At 44.9% G+C, this 6923-nt stretch overlaps 1 pseudogene; it reads right to left on the reverse strand.

Annotated features, from left to right (window-relative positions):
* Window positions 1-5757: 5757 nt before the first annotated feature.
* LOC116911965 lies at window positions 5758-6413 on the reverse strand (annotated as a pseudogene).
* Window positions 6414-6923: the final 510 nt, after the last annotated feature.

Raw genomic sequence — 6923 nt, forward strand, 5'->3', positions numbered from 1 at the left:
AATGAGCAAGATGAATATGGGGGTGTATGCATTTAGTCCCACACAGCACTCCAGAGGCAGAGGCAGGTAGAACCCAGTTTAAGGGAAACCTGGTCTATATATTAAATTCCAGGCCAACCATGGCTACATAGGACAATCCTGTCTCAATTAGTTAATTAATTAATTTAATAATGGAAATATCTCCAAGCAATATTTGGAACTAAATAATGTACTTGTAAATAAGCCAAAGATCAAAGAGATCTCAAGAGAAAGCAATTCCCACAAATAAATGGTAGCAAAGGACAATTCTATAGCAGTATGCACATGTAATAGAAAAAAGTCATATAACAGGTTGGGGATTTAGCTCAGTGGTAGAGCGCTTGCCTAGCAAGCGCAAGGCCCTGGGTTTGGTCCTCAGCTCTAAAAAAAAAAAAAAAAAAAAAAAAAAAAAAAAAAGTCACATAACAAACTGATAATCTAAGCTCTTGTAAGAATCTAGCAAAAAAAGTAATACAAATGCAAAGTTAACAACAGGAAATAATAAAGACAAAGTCAGACTGAGGAGCAAAGTGTCAGTGAAAGAAACAGTTTTATAAAAATATTCATTTTTATTTCCATCCCTTCCCTTTTCAACTCCAAGCTCTCCCAGGTACCCCCTTAATCTCTCAAATTCATGACCACTTTTCTTTATTAATAGGTCTCTGTGTGTGTGTTTGTGTTTGTGTGTGTGTGTGTGTGTGTGTGCGTGTGTGTGTGTGTGTGTGAAAGAGAGAGAGAGAGAGAGAGAGAGAGAGAGAGAGAGAGAGAGAGAGAGAGAGAGAGAGAGATCCGACTCACAGTAAGTTGAAAAAGACCAGAACTGAGCTAGACTGCATTACTGTAAGGAAAAGTAAAGATGTGCCCTGGTCTCCTCCTATAAGGGTTAACCCACTGGGAGATGTCAGAGACTACCCCTAGGGAGACAGATTCACCTTAAAACACTGTTTCTTCCCAGAATTCCTATCTCCAGTGCAATCCCCAGTGCAATCCCCAGCAGCCTAGCCGCCATGATCTTGGCTGGGTTTGCCCCGCTTCTAAGGCCTGAGTCAGAAACTGAGTCAGAGTCTGACTTCCTTGTCTTCTGCCTTTTTTCTCTTTCAGAAGGTGGCCTGGGCATGAGTGTTGTTTTAAGCACCCTAACTGATGTTTTGGGTTTCCTCTCTCTCATTAACCCTCCCCTTTCCTGGTATGGCTGGCTGCTGACAGGTGATGGGCCTCCATGACTCAACTCAAGCAGCCGAGGTTCTTGAGGCTCCTCCTCTTCATTCTCCTCCCTCCTCCGGAAGCTGGAACGTCACAGCTTGCTCAGTCACAGCTCGCCCACCGTGGGCTCTTTCTGTTAAATTCTGATAAATTGTTCTCAAGCTTTCCTTTGTGCCTGTTCCTTAAATTCTTTTATTAATGACACTAAGAACCCAAAGAAGGGATCTTTTTTTCCCTGGTAAGGCCTTCCTGGGACTCCCCAAAATCTCCCTGCTTTCGAATTCTTTAATTGGCAGAGAAATGGACTATTCCTGTGCCCTAGATGGCTTCTACACGTCTTCTGGGAATCAGGAGAATAGTGGGATGGTGCAAATAACTCTACATACAGCAAAATGACGATTTATGTGAACCTGATTTTGTTTTAAATCCCAAATTACAACAACTCAGTCACTATGAAATAACATATGCCAGAAAGCCCTGTAACCCTTAAAGAATGTGATACATAATTTAAAATCCTCCAGGGTTGGGGATTTGGCTCAGTGGTAGAGCGCTTGCCTAGGAAGAGCAAGGCCCTGGGTTCGGTCCCCAGCTCCGGGGGAAAAAAAAAAAAAAGGAACCAAAAACGCAAGGTTTAGCTTTAGGGGTTGGGGATTTAGCTCAGTAGTTCGGGTCCCCAGCTCGAAAAAAAAAAAAAAAAAACAAAGCCAATCCAGGATGGCCAGTAGAGAAACAAGGAGAACAAAGCCAATCCATGGCCTGGGGCAGAGTGTCAGCTGCAAAGGAAACTCCAGTTCCACAAACCCCGAAATGTAGTCCAAGATCCAGAGATGAGCTCAGCCTGAACTAAAGGAGGATTTCTGCAGCTTAGCTAAAAGCCAGCATTCCTCAGAACCGAGGAAAGCCAATTCCCCTCTACCGAAAGCAGTCATTTTCCTTGCCTCTGGCAGAAGGGATGTATGGCCCCCTGTGAGGCTTATTCGCTATCAAAGCTCATGCTGACCTCCACTCTACCTCAGTAACAAAGTATCTCAGTACCTGTTACACTTTAGCCCTTCTTATCTCCTCCCCTTCCTTCCTTAAGCTCCCACCGGCATGGACTTCCCTCCACCTCTTAGCTACTCATTCTCCTTATAACCCCGCTATTCTTGATATGGGCTCCCTTTCTCTCTACTCTGCTCCTGCTTCCCTCGATGTTTTCTCTGTTCGCTAGCCTCTGCCATTCTCCCCTGCCTCTCCCTCAGATAGCCCTGGTCATGTTCAGTCTGCTGGCCATGTTCAGTCTACTTTCCCTCTCTGCTCTGAACTCTTCCAGATACCTCTGACAGTGTTCTCTCTCTCTCTCTCTCTCTCTCTCTCTCTCTCTCTCTCTCTCTCTCTCTCTCTCTCTCTCTCGTTTCTACAATATAAACCTCCTCCTTAACTATAACGTGGAGCGGTCACATGGTCGGTTTATATGCAAAGCATAAGCTATCCCCAAACTTCCTGGTGTAAGAATGGATACAGTGAGGCTACCAAACTAGATCATCTTGTGGGTAGAAAGAAAGATTTGTTTGGGGAATTCAAACAGCCAAGGCTAAGGGTTGGGGATGAGCAGAGACAATAGTGGATGGCAGGAGCTTGCCATACATGCAGTAGGAAGAGGCATAGAAGTTGGAACAGCCTAGGAACTAAAGAAGTGAGAGAGGAGAGCTGATCCTTTTGGTCAGAGTTCTGCCTGAGCTGAGCCCAGGCTATCATTTAGGGCACTCTCAATGGGACTATTGCTTTTGGAACCTACTTTGGACCTAACATCTGGGGCTACACTATCCTGTGATTGTTGCTTGGTTTCAAGGAAGTAGGTGACCAAAAGGTGATTTCTTACCAGGTTGAAAGCTGATGACGTTTAGCTTCAAAAAAAATCAGTAATACAGCATATCTTAAACTCTGGTGTTGTGAACTGGTTACATGTGCTGTATCAACAACCCTCAGAGCTGTGCACACATAGCTATTTTCCAGGGGCCTCCATCCAGAGGTACTCAGCAAGTAAATTCCAAGTTACAGATATTCTGTTATTTGTGTTAAAGTGGAAGAACAGTTTGCCTTTTCTAATTAATCCCATTCCTTCAGGACTAATTTCAACAGTAAATCTGTGAAGGTGTTAGGAATAGCCTGTTTCCTGTGTTTTCTCTGAGGTCAGGTAGATCCCCTGTCACACACAAGACAGTCGATGGCCCAAGGCAAGTTGATCATCACCGTTCAACTTCTTTTTTGGTTTCTCATATTGGGACAAAGCCCATTGGGGAATTCGTCAAGCCAGGCACACTGCTGTCATTATTAGGGTAACAACCCTCTGGATCTTGTTCAAGAAGTAAAAAGTAAATAAATAACATCTTTTTCTTTTATTTTCTTCCCCTCTTTGCCCGTTTTGAGTATCTATATCTTGAACTTTGAGACAAACACTATAAACTGTCCTCTCTGAGATTTCTTCAACATGTACTGCTTCGTGAAATTGGCACCCACTGGGTAAGCTCGCCTTACAACCTCCCAGGAGTCACCCGCTGCATTGTCAGATAGGTGAATGCATTGATAAATTTCTCTTCCTGGGAGAATACTGGCTGCATAAGACTGAAAAGCCCCTGAGCCCTATGCCCGGGATGTCCCGCTCACAAGACACAGAGACGGAAATCGATGCAACAAGCAAGAGGTTTAATGATCCAAAGCGCTGGGGTGGCCCTGTAATCGGGACAGAGGCAACCCTCAGTAACAAAAGCACACACCTTTTATACACGCACATTGACCCTTACTTACATTCATCAGGTGAGATATCTTTGGCATGTGGATAGGGAACTGCTAAGGGTGGTTGGCTCATTTCCTGGAACAGGGTGTTATCCTAAATTCTTTGGACAGTGTGTTAAAGTCCCAGCCACCTGGTGTTTCCCTAAGGTTTGAATCTTAAAGTTTGAATCTTACAACTGATGAACGCAATTCTCTCTTTAAAAAAAAAATCCCTTTATCCTGTACTGCTAACACTGGGTCACTGTTCTTTATAAGTTCACAAATTATCTTTAAAAGAAGGAAAAAAAGGGGGGGTGGCTGGAGATGGCTCAGTGATTAGGAGCACTGACCGCTCTTCCAGAGGTCCTGAGTTCAAATCCCAGCAACAACATGGTGGCTCACAACCATCTGTAATGGGATCTGATGCCCTCTTCTGATGTGTCTGAAGACAGCTACAGTGTACTTGTAGATAATAAATAAATCTAAAAAGAAAGAAGAAAAGAAGAAGGAGGAGGAGGAGGAGGACGAGGACGAGGAGAAGGAGAAGAAGAAGGAGAAGGAGAAGAAATAATCTTGAGACTATCTAAACAGAAAGTTCTTGAACATCCTTCCGTGAAGATGAAACTTGGGTCTTCTGAGACAGGCAGAGAGATCCAAAAGGCCATCTCAGATTGCTAACTCGGCATGTATCCCAAGTGGTGGCACTTTGATCGAGCCATCAACAATAAGATAGTATAAGAATGCAACTGTAAGGGGTTGGGGATTTAGCTCAGTGGTAGAGCACTTGCCTAGGAAGCACAAGGCCCTGGGTTCGGTCCCCAGCTCCAGAAAAAAAAAAAAAAAAGAATGCAACTGTAAAAACACAGCTCTCACCTTAAAAGGGAACTAGAGACAATTTATTCTAGAGCTATTTCAAGTGACTATGGCCCAAGAACACAGATTTAGGTTACTCCAAATTCCACATTTTATCACAGAATCAGTTTCATAGTTTTAATGAGCAGAGAAAGTCATAACTCTAGGTGATATGTTTTATAGAACGGTGGAGTGATGCAGTGGGAGGGGGTGCCTCAGCGGGCCAAGCTGAGACATCCCCCACTCAGTTATCAGCCATGTGACAGGTCTAGTATAAAAGAAAGTTTATTTAGGACATGAGAAGGGGATCTGGGGGAGAGAGTAGAGGCAGAGGAAGAAAGAAGACACTCTACAACAGAAAGAGAGAGGAGAGAAAAAGAAGGGAAGAGGCCAGCCTGAAATGTGGGGTAAGAGGAAGGACTGGGAGGGGAACATGGAGAGTCCTTTTATAGGCTCTTACCTGGCTGTTGCTAGGTAACTGTTGGGTGGAGCCTAGAGGAAATGCAACCACTAACACTAGGCTAGTTTAAAATGCTTGGTGGGCACATCAGAGCGTGGTCGTATCACGATGGGGAAGCTCTTCTGTAGGCTTCAGATGCTATCTGATGATGTTCTTAGCTTTTGGGTTGGTAGAGGCTAGTGGTCTACTAAGTTAATAGATTCCAAAAGAGTTTCTCTATTAGTCACAGGATGTCAGTTCTGGCACGGAGGTGGGCAATCGATGGCTGTTCGGAAGCTAAAGCTAGCTCAAGATAAGGTAGTTAGCCTCTGGATATGCAGTGTTCCAACTTGCCCACCTCACTTCAGTGTGTTTGTTTGTTTTAGCACATTTCTATATTTTATTCCCACAAGGTAGCCAAGGTGAAGCTCAAACTCGGGGCCACAGGCTTCTGGACCCTCCTCCAGACTGCCCCACCAGCAGGCTGGTTTTTAGGCAGACCATCCTGAGTGGCAGGGTGGAAGGCTCCAGGGGTCACAGGGCAGGGGGGCTCGGTGCGGGGGCACACACTTGTAGGGAAGATAGCACGGCAGGTCCTCTATCACCTGGGGCTCCTCGATGCGACCATAGCGCTTCACCACGCAGCTGTTCTTATCAATGAGAAACTTGGCGACGTTCCATCTGATGCCATTTCCCAGCATGTCCCTGCCCTTGAGCTTTCATCCACTTTCACAGTGGGTGGGCATCGTCCCCATTCACACAGATCTTGCTGAACATGTTAAACTTGACATTGTAGCCGGCTGCAAACTCCTTGATTTCTTGATTACTTCCTCGTATACTGGTTGCAGGGGGGAAGGCCAGGATTCGTAAACCACACTCAATAGATCGGGCATGCAGATCGACTAGCTGAGTGTAGTTTACATTGGTTTTGCCTCATTGCAAGGTACGTTGGTGACGATACAGAAAAACCCCTGTACTTATCCAGGCAAACCCATCAACGTCCTTGACTGAGAATTCATGCATGGAGCGCGCACAGCGCCAATCATCGTGGGATGCACACATGGCGCCTTCCAGACTAGGCGCAGCCAGAGCCCAACACAGCAATGCTGGCTTCATTCATCAAGCAGCTCAGACGGCCCCAGCTCATCTCGGCCCTCACCAGTTTTTAATCAGTGCTTGCAGACACAAACTCTTTCCAGGAATTGTCATTCACAAGAACAGGACAGCTTCATGTCTGGGTGCTGAGAAAGAACGGTGTGGGGTGGGGGTGGGGTGGAGGATTAGCTTCTCCCCTTTCTCTTTCTTTCTTTCATTTGATTTATTTACTTATCTATTTTATGTATGAATGCTCTATTTGCATGTAAACCTGCAGGTCAGAAGGGAGCCTCAGAATCCATTACAGATGGTTGTGAGCCACCACATGGTTGCTGGGAATTGAACTCAGGACCTCTGGAAGAGCATCCAGTGCTCTTAACCACTGAGCCATCTCTCCAGTCCATCTCCTCTTCCTTGGATGACCCTTGGTCATGTATTTCCAGATGCCTGAAGAGGTAAGAAAGAAACAAATAAACAAAGAGAAAGAAAGCTATATTTCTTTTTCTGGTTTATCTTTGTATTTATTTAAAATCTATTCATTTATTTTTATTGTGTATGTGTG

This window comes from Rattus rattus, chromosome 11 (genome assembly GCF_011064425.1).
Source record: "Rattus rattus isolate New Zealand chromosome 11, Rrattus_CSIRO_v1, whole genome shotgun sequence".
Taxonomy (NCBI): Eukaryota; Metazoa; Chordata; class Mammalia; order Rodentia; family Muridae; genus Rattus; species Rattus rattus.